General features: G+C 49.6%; 1 protein-coding gene across 2 annotated transcripts in view; it reads right to left on the reverse strand.

Annotated features, from left to right (window-relative positions):
- LOC137426485 (uncharacterized) overlaps positions 1-14,354 on the reverse strand; it is a 76,384-nt gene that overhangs the window by 5,790 nt on the left and 56,240 nt on the right. Inside the window, exon 6 of one of the 2 annotated variants that reach the window (XR_013623675.1) lies at positions 6,813-7,171. The exons of the other annotated variant lie outside the window; for it this stretch is intronic. The gene's annotated coding sequence lies outside the window, so the exon portion shown is untranslated. Of the gene's footprint in view, positions 1-6,812; positions 7,172-14,354 lie in introns of those variants that run through there. 2 annotated transcript variants of the gene reach the window in all.

Here is a 14,354-nt window from a genome sequence, read left to right on the forward strand (position 1 = left end):
GAGAAGCTGATGGAAAACGTGAAAGATAAGGAAGTTGTTGTGGGAGGGGGAGACCTAAATGGACATGTGGGAAGGAGTATGGACGGTTTTGAGGGAGTTCATGGGGGTTACGGATATGGTGTGAGAAATGGAGAAGGTGAAAGGATTTTGGAGTTTGCTGATGGAGCTGATTTGTTGATTTGTAATACTCAGTTCCAGAAAGACGATAATAAGGTTGTTACATACACGTCAGGTGGGTCGACGACAACCGTTGACTACCTGCTGGTGCATAGGCGAGATAGGGGGCACCTCCGGGACACAAAGGAGATCCCGGGGGAGGAGGCTGTTTCACAGCACCACTTGGTTGTCTACGACATAAGGGTGAAAGGTGCGAGGAGAGCTCGGCATGTGAAGTACCAACCGAGTATGAAGGTGGGGAGGTTGAAAGAGGTGGCAGTGAGGGAGGCATTAAAAGAGAGGCTGAGTAGGGTAGAGGATGATGTGTTTGAACTTGAAAGTGGTTGAATGTCAATGAAAGATAGTCTGTTGGGAGCCGTTGGTGAGATGTGGATGGACAAAAGGACCACCAAGGCACTCGGAAACATGGTTGTGGGATGATGAAGTTGGAAAGAAGATCGACGAGAAGAGGAAGAAGTTCAAGGAGTGGCAGAAGGCGAAGGGTATGGGGGCAGAAAAGGCAGAGCATGAAAGTTATAAGGCAGCCAAGAAGGCTGCAAAGAAAGACGTAGCAAAGGCGCAGGAGGCATGTCGGAAAATGTTCGGAGAACGCTTGGATTCGGAAGAGGGTCAGAGAGCGGTATTCAGGATTGCAAAGCAGATAGCGAAAGAGAGGTGTGATGTGATGGGGGTGAGTTGCTTGAAGGATGAAGTGGGACAAATCGTTGTGGACCCAGATGGAATTAAAGAAAGATGGAAGAGATATATGGAAATACTGTTAAATGCAGAGAACGAATGGGATGGCAACATAGAGAGTAACACAGTTTTAGGACCGGCAGAGAAGATAACCGAGAAGGAAGTTGAGGAAGCGATAAAAGCAATGAAGAGGAGAAAAGCGGGAGGGCCGACGGGAGTTGTGGGAGATATGTTGAAGGCAGCCGGAAATTGGGGTGTGAAGAGAATGACAGAGATCTGCAATCTGGTGGTGAAAGAAGGCCGCATTCCAGTGAATTGGGACCTGAGTACCCTCGTCCCTCTATACAAGGGGAAAGGTGACCCACAGGACTGTGGCTCGTATCGAGCGATAAAGTTATTGGAGCATGGAATGAAGTTATTGGAGCATGGAATGAAGTTATTGGAGCATGGAATGAAGTTATTGGAAAGGGTGTTGGAGAGGAGGATAAGGAAGAAAGTGAAGATCGACGAAATGCAGTTTGGATTTATGCCAGGAAGAGGAACGACAGACGCGCTTTTTATTGTGAGGCAGTTGCCGGAGAAGTACATGGAGAAGAGGAAGAAGTTGTTTCTTGGGTTTGTTTATCTGGAGAAAGCATTCGATAGGGTTCCACGTGAAGTAGTGACATGGGCATTGAGGAAGTTCGGAGTGGAGGAATGGTTGATCAGATTAGTGATGGCAACGTACAAAAGAGCACACACAGCTGTAAGGACGAAGGACGGGAACAGTGGTGAGTTTGAGGTGAAGGTGGGAGTGCATCAGGGGTCGGTACTAAGTCCACTACTATTTGGAGCTGTGATGGAGGTGCTGGCTCGGAACGTAAAGGAGGGTTTACCGTGGGAGTTGTTGTATGCAGATGATCTGGGGTTGATTGCAGAAAGTATGGATGGACTGAAGGAGAAGATGAACAAGTGGAAGGAATGTATGGAGACAAAAGGTCTGAAGGTGAATATCAGAAAAACGAAGGTGATGGCAAGTGGGAAAGCATGTGGTGAGGTGGAAAGAACTGGGAAGTGGCCGTGTGCTGTGTGCAGGAAGGGTGTCGGAGTGAATTCCATTCAATGTACAATGTGCGCTGAGTGGGTTCATCAAAAATGTAGTGGTTTGAGAGGGTCATTAACCAGTGTAGCAGCTACATTCAAGTGTAAGGTGTGCACAGAGGGAGCTGCAGATGGAGGAAATGTTGAGTTGGATTTGGAGACGGCATGAAGCTGGAAGGTGTGAAAACATTTTGTTACCTTGGAGACATGCTGAATGGAGAAGGTGGATCAGACTCGGCAACGGTTGCTCGAGTGAGATGTGCATGGAAGAAGTTTCGGGAACTGAGTGGCGTGCTGACGAGGAGGGGAGTGTCGTTGAAGCTGAAGGGAAAGGTGTATGCTGCATGTGTGAGAAGTGTTATGATTTATGGGAGCGAGACATGGGTAATGAATGTAGAGCAGCAACGAAGGCTGGAAAGGGTGGAAATGCAAATGGTTCAGTGTATGTGTGGAGTATCGTTGAGAGAGAGGAAGACAAATGATGAATTGCGAAAGATGATGGGAATAGAGCCTGTGATTGATGCTGTGAAGAGGAACAGGTTGAGATGGTTTGGTCATGTGTTGAGGAAGGATGAAAGTGACTGGTTGAGAAGAGTGATGGAAATGAATGCAGAAGGAAGTAGAGGACGGGGAAGACCGAGAAAGACTTGGCTAAAGATGGTGGAAGAAGAAATGCGGGCAAGGGGGTTAACAAGGAGAGATGCAGAAAATAGGGCAAAATGGAGAAGATTGTCATGGGGACCGCAGGGCTAACCTCCGCTCTAGCAGGGAAAATGGCCTTAAAATGCATGTTGTTGTTGTGTGTTGTACTCCACCACATATTTCTGACTCGAAGGTCACAAGAAACTCATTTTGCAATAAATGTTCGTTTCCCATTAATCGAACAACACTTTCTAAAATCCAAACTCACCCCTCCCCTGCAAATCTTCCCCATCACATGTCCCTTTCAAATCTCCCCCCTTGCCCCTTCCCTCCTAAACTCCCTCCTAACTCCTCCCCTCAGAAACTCCACCTCGCCCCTCCCCTTAAAATCTCCCCACCCTCATTTTTTCTCCATTTCCCCCCTCACCCCTCCTCCTTTCTCCATTTCCCCCCTCACCCCTCCTCCTCAAAGCATCCTCCCCGCTTCTTCCCATTCTAACTTTCACCTCCATCTTTCCCAACCTTCTTCCTAGCTCTTCCCCCCCCCCCCCCCCCCTCAAATAACACCTCACTGTGCCTCACCCAATCACCATCAAACCTTTTGTCCGCCCCATCCTTCCCTTTCTCCTAGCTATTCTGCAATCTCTGACACACTTTCAACAGCTCTCCCTACCTCTTCCTCCTCTTACCTTACCCCTTCCCCCCAACCCCCCCTGTTCTGTATCCGATGCTCCCCCTTCCTCTTCATTAACGGTATGGACCTCAAACATCCGGGGCTTTCGTTCAAACTTAACTGATCTCTCCATACAGGTTGCTTCTGACAAACCAGACGTGATCTGCTTAACAGAAACTTTCCTCCTTCATGATATCTCTGATTCCTTGGTATCTCTCCCAGGTTACTCCCTCCTCCGGTATGATAGACCTGAGCCTCATCCTGGAGGTGGGGTTGCTATCTTTATCAAAAACTCTCTTCCTCAATCGCCCTGCACTGCCCTCTCTCCACCTCACCCCCAGGAATACCTCTGGCTATGGCTTCCCCTTCGCTCCCACCTTTTGTTCATATGTGTGTTGTATCGTCCACCAAACAGTGATGACTCCATCTACATCTCGCTGTCTGATAATATGGACCAACCTCTATCTACTCATCCCAACTCTCGCTTCCTCATATGTGGTGATTTCAATTGTCATCATGCCACTTGGCTGGGTGTGGATAACCTCTCTCACCAGCCATAGCTCCTCAGCAAAGGACTTCTGCGACTCACTGGGACTGACACAATCTGTCAATTTCCCGACCCGGATCTCAGTCAACGTAGCATCTTCTCTTCTAGACTTGGTTATGACTAACTTCCCTGCAAATGTCTGCTGCACTTCTTCTGCTCCAATCGGCTCATCTGATCATGTGCTTGTTAAAGTGGACATCTCTCTGACCATTCTCAGAGAGCCTCCTCAGTGTCGATGAGTCTGGCATTTCACTCAGGCCAACTGGCACGGTCTTCAAGGAGCCGTCAATCATCTGGACTGGTCTCCCAACTCTACCGCCTCTGACATCAACTCATCCTGGGAATTCTTCCAAAGCAAACTGCTCTCTCTCATGCACAGATTTATCCCATCTCGTCTTCAGTTGTCTTACCCTTCCTCCCGTCCATGGTACACTGAATCTTGTGGTGAGGCAGTTGCCCTGAAACAACTTGCCTTTGCCTCTTGGAAGGCAAATCCAACTGAAGGCAATCTCAGTTCCTTCCACCAAGCTCGGAACAAGTGTGTGTCTACCCTCAGGAGTGTCAGGAAGCACTATCTCTCCACACTCAAGAATGAACTCTCAAAACCTGTCTCCTTCTTCCAAATCCAGGTGGCGTCAGTTCAAATCAGTTTCTGGTGTTTGTTCCCCCTCCATCCCCTCCCTCACCTCAAATGGCTACACAGTTGACACCGCACGTGACAAAGCCGAATGCCTCAACTCTGTGTTTGCCTCAAAATATTGTCTCCCAAACCCATCTCTCTCTGTTCCCACCTTACCCAGTCAAACCCAACTGCTCCTGGAGTCTGTGTCCTTCTCTCCTGACAAGGTGGAAAAGTTTTTGTCAAACCTCGACTCTGATTCTGCAACTGGACCAGACGGCATCAGCCCACGGGTCCTAAAAGCCTGCTCTGCCACTCTATCTCACCCTCTCTCTGTTCTTTTCACCCTCTCTTTTGCTCAAGGTCATCTGCCAGCATCTTGAAAATCAGCCAACATTACCGCTTTACACAAGAAAGGTGCAAAAACAGATCCTTGCAACGACAGACCAATCAGCCTGCTCGCAATTATCAGCAAAGTCATGGAATCCATCATTGCTTCGGATATGAAATCTTTCCTATTCTCCAATGGCTTGATCTCTGATCATCAATTTGGATTCAGAGCAGGTCATTCTACACTGGACATGTTGCTTCTGCTGTCTCAACAATGGATGGAGGTCCTCAATGCCAAACAGGAAATCAGAGCTGTCTCCCTTGACATATCACGTGCCTTCGATACTGTGTGGCACCCCGCTCTGCTCACCAAACTCTCCTCCTATGGTATCCATGGAAATCTCCTCGCATGGCCTGCAGACTTCCTCTCTGGTCGTAGTCAACGTGTGGCCCTGAATGGATTTCTCTCATCTCCCCTTCCTATTCTGGCTGGAGTTCCCCAAGGTAGTGTTCTGGGCCCTGTGCTTTTTCTGGTCTTCATCAATGATCTCTCAGACTCTCTGAAAAATCCTCTCTATCTCTTTGCTGATGACTCCACTCTCTGCCGCTCCATTCCTCATCACTCAGATCGGCAGTCTGCAGCCTCCTCACTCTCTGCAGACCTGGACAAAATCACAGAATGGTCATGCCTTTAAATGCCTTTAAATCCTGGTGGAACATGGATGCCTTTAAATCATGCCTTTAAATGTGGAACATGTGGAACATGCCTTTAAATCCTGACAAATCTCACACTCTTACTATGTCTCTCCGAAAAGACCGACTGGAAAACCCTCCCATCTACTTTCTCAACAATCCTCTCCAGGAAGTTGTGTCGCTCAAGCTTTTGGGTCTCACTATCTGCCATGATCTTTCTTGGGAAAACCACATTTCCACGCTGGCTTCCAAAGCCAGTCGTCGACTGGGCATCCTCCGTCGTGCGAAGTCCTTCCTTGGCACACTTGAGCTCCTCACCACGTACAACGCTTTCATCCGCAGCTCAATGGAATACTGCTCTCCCCTCTGGGCTGGTGCTCCTGCCTCACACCTTGCTCGGCTTCACGCTGTTGAATCCAAAGCTTTCAGAATCATTGGAATCTCCTGCGATGAAGCTAACTCCGAGGGCCTTTCACTCACTCACCGCAGGCAGGTTGGTGGTCTTTCTGTCTTCCACCGACTCCTCTCCGACCTTGCTCCCCCAGCTCTCTCTGTGCTGTCCCCCAAATATTCCTACAGGTTGCACAAGATCTGCCAGCAACCCTCTTATGGTTAAACTGCCAAAATCTAGGCTCTCTGCTCACCTTCACTCTTTCATTCCCCTTTTCTCCCACCTCTGGAACAAACTCCCCCACTCCCTTCAATCCCACTCCTCCCTCCAAATGTTTAAAACAGCTGTTCACCACCATCTCTTATCTTCCCCCATACAAAACCTTCATCTTTTCTACCCCCGCTAATACACACACACACACACACACACACACACACACACACACACACACACACACACACACACACACACACACACACACACACACACACACACACACACACACACACACACACACACACACACAACATTCAAGGGAGGGCTGTGAAACTTCCTCATTTGTACAAGTAAGTTAAAACTATCATTACTTGTATCTGCAAGCACAGAAAACAACATAATTCCATATAGTTTGTATGTTTTAATATCACAATATTATGAAATCTGGAACAAAGACAAAGACATGCGGTACCATGAAGTGCGGTGAAATTGAACACTTTTTAAAAGTTTTTTTTTACAATTTTGAAGAACTTAAACAAAAAAAGTGTGTGGTATTACTGGTTTTAAATCCCATCCAGAGTGCGACCTTTCCAACACCCCAATTTGGTGATCATCAGATTTGGGGTTGATGGATATTCTTTTGATTTTCAGGAATTCAAAGTCACGTCGTGATTGGAGCATGTGAACACCTGCCGATTCACCAGGTGTGAACACCTACCAAGTGATGCTATTCATCAGAGTTCTACCCTAATTAGGGGGGGGGGGGGCTGTGAACTCTTTACAAGTTTTTTAAAACTCCATATGTATGTTATTAAAACTTTCATACATACGGACAGACAAACACTGTTCTCGACAGCTTTGCCCCATGGGAGAAAAATAGTTTCAATAATCTTATTATTAAACCCATTTTAGTGTCTGCAAATGTCAACAATAATGAAAAAAAACCTAAACAGTTATCAATCATCCACTCACCTGACGCTTTCGCCAGAGCCTGATTACAAGAAAATCAAGTATTTTTGGCAACAGAAGAACAAACCAGAAAAAACCCCACAAGGAAGGATCTTGCCAAAAGGCGAGTGGTGATTCCTGCCTGTCAGCGGTATAAAACCAATCAACAAACGTTTTCTCCTGTTCAGGCAGACAACAAAACATGGGAATTAAAAGCAAACCTACATAGAGCGGAAAACAAATGAAACTATATGATACTACAACATATTTGTTGAAATTTGTTAAAACATCTGAATCGAAAAACAAGTCAAGTGAATCCACTTGGATTCCGCCCAGGTTGGCACATGGAAATTATGATGTAGCATAATTATCATCTCGGGTCAAGATTTGAAATTATGCCATGGTTTTTGTAAAATTGCTACTAGTATTCACATTATGTACTTTCACCAAAACATACATCATCATAGAAACATACATAGAATTTGGGTCCTCTGGGTCATTTGGGTCATTTGGGTCATTTGGGTCCTCTGGGTCATTTGGGTCCTCTGGGTCCTCTGGGTCATTTGGGTCATTTGGGTCATTTGGGTCCTCTGGGTCATTTGGGTCCTCTGGGTCCTCTGGGTCATTTGGGTCCTCTGGGTCATTTGGGTCCTCTGGGTCATTTGGGTCCTCTGGGTCATTTGGGTCCTCTGGGTCATTTGGGTCCTCTGGGTCATTTGGGTCCTCTGGGTCATTTGGGTCCTCTGGGTCCTCTGGGTCCTCTGGGTCCTCTGGGTCCTCTGGGTCATTTGGGTCCTCTGGGTCATTTGGGTCCTCTGGGTCATTTGGGTCCTCTGGGTCATTTGGGTCCTCTGGGTCATTTGGGTCCTCTGGGTCATTTGGGTCCTCTGGGTCATTTGGGTCCTCTGGGTCATTTGGGTCCTCTTGGTCATTTGGGTCCTCTGGGTCATTTGGGTCCTCTGGGTCATTTGGGTCCTCTGGGTCATTTGGGTCATTTGGGTCCTCTGGGTCATTTGGGTCCTCTGGGTCATTTGGGTCCTCTGGGTCATTTGGGTCCTCTGGGTCATTTGGGTCCTCTGGGTCATTTGGGTCCTCTGGGTCATTTGGGTCCTTTGGGTCCTCTGGGTCATTTGGGTCCTCTGGGTCATTTGGGTCCTCTGGGTCATTTGGGTCCTCTGGGTCATTTGGGTCCTCTGGGTCATTTGGGTCCTCTGGGTCATTTGGGTCCTCTGGGTCATTTGGGTCCTCTGGGTCATTTGGGTCCTCTGGGTCATTTGGGTCCTCTGGGTCGTTTGGGTCCTCTGGGTCATTTGGGTCCTCTGGGTCATTTGGGTCCTCTGGGTCATTTGGGTCATTTGGGTCCTCTGGGTCATTTGGGTCCTCTGGGTCATTTGGGTCCTCTGGGTCATTTGGGTCCTCTGGGTCCTCTGGGTCATTTGGGTCCTCTGGGTCATTTGGGTCATTTGGGTCCTCTGGGTCATTTGGGTCCTCTGGGTCATTTGGGTCCTCTGGGTCATTTGGGTCCTCTGGGTCATTTGGGTCCTCTGGGTCATTTGGGTCCTCTGGGTCATTTGGGTCCTCTGGGTCATTTGGGTCATTTGGGTCCTCTGGGTCATTTGGGTCCTATATTCCTATCCTATAACATATATATCTCCTATAACCTATCCTATAAATATAGATTTGATGACGTCATGTTTACACATCTGAGCGACAGAAATGAGCGACAGAAATGAGCGACAGAAATGGGTGACAGAAACTAGCTTCACTTTTGAGCGCCCGAAATTCCCAGGCAAACGCTATAACGCACCAGGTTTACAACCTGTGCGTTAATAAACATAGGGGCAATGCACCTGGTGCTCACCTGGTGGAATAAACAGTATACTGCACCGACTAAAGGTATTTTAAACCGATTGCAATGGTTGCAGGAAGACAGCGCAGTATGTCGAATCATACTAACATATTCATCAGACTTTAAACAAACAAACAAAAAAATACCTATTTTGGGGGGCAACCCCAACCCTCCTCCCCCAAACCCGTATACCTCCTCAGACCACAATTTTTCCAATGCCTTGAACACACATTGGTACATCACGGATGATGAAGGTTGTGGTGAAGTTTCATCGAAATTGTGTGTGTAGTTTCTGAGAAAGAAAGCAAATACCTATTTTGGAGGGCAAGCCCCCCCACATCCCCTATAGACCACCATAGTCCCCGATTTTTAAAATGCCAGAACAAACTTTGATACAACATGGGTGATTATGGTTATGGTTAAGTTTCATCAGCATTGCATGTGTAGATTCTGAGAACAAAGCAAATACCTATTTTGGGGGGCAACCCCCCTATAGATCCCAAAAGGGGCTGATTTTTTTTAATGCCGTGAACAATCTTCAGTACATCCCAGATGGTGAAGGTTGTGGGAAAGTTTCATCGAAATCGTGCGTGTAGTTTCAGAGGAAAAAGCAAATTCCTATTTTGGGGGGTCAAACCGGGATCCACTTTGACCCCAGTAGACCCCCTTAGATCCCGATTTTTTTTTTAATGCCATGAACAAAACTTAGTCACAACACAACAAATATCATTTGTGCCAAATTTGGTCGCAATCCCATCAGCGGATTCGGAGAAGAAGTTTCAAGTGTTTACGGATGGACGGCTGGACGGACAACGCGCCATCGCATAAGCTCCCCTGAACTTCGTTCCAGGTGAACTAAAAATGTATTCGACAAACAAAGAGTGCGAGTGCAGCGATGAAGAAGAGTCAGTGCGAGAACTGGATTCGGGAACAACGGGACTGAGAGCCACATCGATGCTCGGCATGTTCTAAAACGGTGAATGGCCTGTTCATCATTGCTAGAACACAAACTCTTCTTCATCAGCACAGTACAGTTTTGGCATTGAATATGCAGGGTGTAGAAAATTCCCAGAAACAATGGAAGAGATCCTGACTTGAAGATCTTCTTTCTTCGATCATCTGAACGAATTTATTATAAAATAAATCAAGTATGAGTTTTAATCGTGCGTAGTGTATTCAAATTATGGGTTTTACCGCCATTTTCTGCACCATGTGTCAGTGTGTCACCATCGATCTAACATGTTACATTAATTATTTGTGATTGTTGTTTTTGTCCTTTATGACGTCCTTAATTAAAAACAGCAAGTTTCCTCTTTGGAATGATTTTCAATTTTGTTTGAATGTCTGGCAGACAGAGTAAAACAGTAATCGCACTCCTCTCTGCACATGCACGATCGGAATGAAATCAGAGCGAAAGTACATAAAAACAAAAGACTCGTCTTCCTATTCATGTTCTGATTCATGTTGAAAATACAACATTCAAGTTGTCGTGAAAATCAAGCGCAGACACGACCTTCCTCTGGGTAGGCTTTAATATCATTTAGATCGGCAATATCTCCTGTAACAATACATGCAGCAATAGGCATTAAATCAGAGCATTTCAAGCACAGCAATGGCAGCTTCGATATAACAATGGTTAGCGCAGCGCAGCATCAGCGCAGCATTTGGGGGCGTACATACCATTCAAACTACTGGATAATGTCACAGTGAGTCCCGCCGAAGTGTCCGCACGCCCCGAGTGTCCCGGGTCTTATAGACGGCCCCTTTCGTGGCGAGCACCCCTGGGTTCACCTTGGTATAATTTCACTACATTCTCCCCGTCGTTAAAACTATACTACCGCTCGGCAGTTTGCAAGCAAGCATCAGCAATAAACCAAAGGGTTACGTCAATCCACGTCAGTCGGCCCACCCGTAGCGGTCGGGGCGGCGAACCTCCCTGCCAGTTCGTGTTCGGAAACTACCGGGCACGGCGTCCCCTAGCCCGGAGTCTCCCGCGTCGGAATAGCCGCCGGAGGTTGGAGTCGGAGGGGGCGCCCCTGCGCCTTCGGGCACGGGGGCGGGGGACGACGGGAGTAACAGCGGTAGTTCCATAGGGGAAGCTTCGATAGAGTCCATAGACTCGTAGACGGGTTCGTCGATAACCCTGTCGTCGTCCCCACAAGGGGCGAGATGGCGTACGGAGACAGTAGACTCGCGGCCATCCGCCGTTAACACGCGGGCATGCTCGGGATTAGCCTGGAGGACCTGCACCTTGTCAACAAGGGGGTCGTACTTGCTAGTGCGAACCGCTCGTTTGAGATAGGCGGGCCCCGGTTCAGCGAGCCAGCTGGGTAAAGACTGGATACTGCCGGAGCTTCTAGGGTGGTGGAACAGTCGTTCGTGAGGAGTTTGGTTGGTGGCAGTACATAGGAGAGCCCGGATCGAGTTCAGAGCGGCAGGCAGCGACCACGCCCATTTATCGAGGCCTCGGCCGAGGGTCCGAAGGCTTAGCATGACGGCCCGCCATATAATCCCATTAAAGCGTTCGATCTGTCCATTAGCTTGGGGCCGGTACGGGGTGGTGTAGCTCGAAGCGACATTATTTTGGAGCAAGTAGCCCCTCACTTCCTGGGACAGGAACACCGCACCCCGATCGGTATGCACGTAGGCCGGATACCCGAACATAGAAAACAAATTCTGCAGGCACCGAATAACCGTGGCAGCCGACATATCCCCACACGTGTAAGCAAAGGGGAATCGGGAATACTCATCGACGATAGTGAGCAGATAGCGAGAGTTGCTCGACATTGGCAGCGGCCCTTTGAAGTCCATCGCCAAGCGCTCCCATGGTCTAGTAGCCCTAACGAGTGTCCCCAGAGGGGGGCTATTAAAACGCGGTTTGAGTTCCGCACAGACCGCGCAATCACGGCAGATGCGGCGGATGTCCTCCATCGAGTACGGCAGATTGCCCGCGCGCACAAAATGCGCGAAGCGCGTTACCCCGGGATGACACATAGTGCTGTGCAAAGTGCGCAGCCCCTCCAAAGATACGACCCCCGCGCAAGTGGCCGGCCTCGATAAGGCGTCAGCGACCAGGTTATCCTTCCCCGGGCGGTATTTGATGGTGTAGCAGAAGTCAGCGAGTTCGATACGCCAACGGGTGATTTTCTCATTCTTAATGCGCTGAGCATGTAAGGTGTCGTACATAAACGCAACACTCTGTTGGTCCGTGATAATTTGGAAACTCCGCCCAAGCAAATACGAACGCCATCGCCGAATTGATTCGACGATCGCGTACGCTTCCTTTTCGACGGACGAATGCCTCCGCTCGGCGGAGGTGAGAGTCCGCGAGAAGAAAGCCACAGGGCGGCCTCCTTGGGAGAGAGTCGCCGCTATCGCATGATCCGAGGCATCACTCTCCAAAACGAAAGAGGCACTCTCGTCAATCGTTGCGACAGCGGCGCCAGCAATGTCGACTTTCAGGCCCTCGAAGGCCGCCAGGGCGGCCGGGCCCATGGGGAAAGTGTCGCAGGCCACGAGGGGGCGGAGCTTAGCGGAGAAATTTTGCACCCACTTTGAGTAGTGGGCGAACAGCCCTAGAGCGCGTTTCAGCGAAGCCCGATCGCTAGGCGGAGCCATATCGAGCAAAGGGCGCAGACGCTCCTTATCCGGAGAGACGGAGCCATGGGTCACGGTGTACCCCAGAAGGTCTACCGTGCGTAGAGAGTATTGACACTTCGCCTCATTCATGGTTAAGCGATATTTCCACGCGACCTCGAGGAAGCGTTTTAGATTAGCGTCGTGATGCGCCTGGTCGTACCCACAAACCGTAAGATTGTCCAGATAGACAAAGACATCCGTCAAATGCTCCTTCGCAACGAGGTCATCCATAGCTCTCTGAAAACAAGCGACGCCGTTCGTTACCCCAAAGGGAAGTCTCGTGAACTGGTACAACCGCTGACCCGATTCAAAGGCTGTAAAGACGCGATCAGCCCTAGAGATGGGGACTTGATGATACGCACTACGTAGATCGAGAGTGCTATAAACGGAATACAGGGCCACCTGGCGTACCAGGGCGTCCATCCCCGGTAATGGGTAGGCATCCAGCTGTGTAAAACGATTAATCGTTTGTGAATAGTCGATTACCATTCGCCTGCGGTGGGCCTCACTCCGCACCACTAAGACTTGGGCCCTCCACGGAGACCTACTGTGTTCTATGATACCGTCCTTCAAGAGCAGGGCCGTTTCTTCCGCAATGAATTGCGCGTCCACGCGAGAGTAGCGCCGCGATTTGATGGCTACAGGGGTACAATCAGTGGTCAGGTTGGGGAACAGTGAGAGTGGCTCCATGTCCATTTGAGCGAGGGCACACACAGCGAGCGTGTCCGGCCCTCCGAAGTCTATTTCCAAACGACCATGCCGCTTAAGGAAATCAAGTCCTAACAGAATGTCAGCGCATAAGGCCGGTAATACCATGAGATACACGTCCGGGAACGTGCGTCCATTTATCACAAGTTTCAATCGACACACCCCTTTTGTGCTCAACCGAAGTCCCTGAGATGCCATGAAGATCCGGCGGGTTGTCCCGAGAACCGGCCACCCATGTTGATGCACGAGACGCTGATCAATAAAACTATCCGTGGATCCCGTATCAATCAAAGCTTGCGCAAAAACGCCCGCGACCGTGAGCGGAATGAAGGCCTGCGCTAGGCCGGCAGACCCGGCAGGTATAGTTCCGGCCGGGTGAGAAGATCGCGCCTCGCGGGTGGATCCCACGCCGGCTGCAATCCTTCGGGCCTCAGCAGGAGCATTGAAGTCAGTTGGCTCTTCGGTAGTTTCATTTGCCAGAGTGGGTGTGGGGTGGTCGTGAGAGCAGCCTCCAGATGGCGCTCGAGCCACGGGAGAAAGATCTCTGACATCTGCAGAGTCATATGCCAAAGCGGGTGCATGTAATTCGCAAAAGCTACCGTCAGATGGCGCTCGAGCCACGTGAGAAAGATTTCTGCCATCTGCAGATTGACATGCCAGAAGGGAAGCATGTAATTCGCAAAAGCTGTCATCAGATGGCGCTCGAGTCACGTGCTGCGTTTGCCGCACTTCGAGAGGCATTTCCAAAGTGGGTGCATGTCGCTTGTTTGAAGTAGGCGTTTGAAAGCCAGTCAAGGTTAGATGCTCTGTGACCGGTCGCGTTCGCGCCATTTGTTTCGGCGGCCCGACGTATCTCACCAAGGTCGGGCGAGAAGCCAGAGGCCCGCGAGGAGGAGAGCGGCTCATCAAAGCTGTGCAAGGCGCCCCGTCCGGTGCTCGATCCGTTGGCTCAGCGATGAGCCCATTCAAGGTCGCTCGGGAATGCGTGCCCCGGGCGGCCTTTCTGCAGACTTTTGCAAAATGGCCTTTGGTGGAGCAGAGGTGACAAGTCGCTTCTCGGGCCGGGCATTCAGAGCGGGGATGCTGCCGATTGCCACAAAAATAACATTTTGCATACCGGGCAGGCCGTGGCCTGGCAGCGGCGGCTGCAGTGAGGCCGGATGCGGA

This window comes from Myxine glutinosa, chromosome 5 (genome assembly GCF_964187855.1).
Source record: "Myxine glutinosa chromosome 5, kmMyxGlut1.1, whole genome shotgun sequence".
Classification (NCBI taxonomy): Eukaryota; Metazoa; Chordata; class Myxini; order Myxiniformes; family Myxinidae; genus Myxine; species Myxine glutinosa.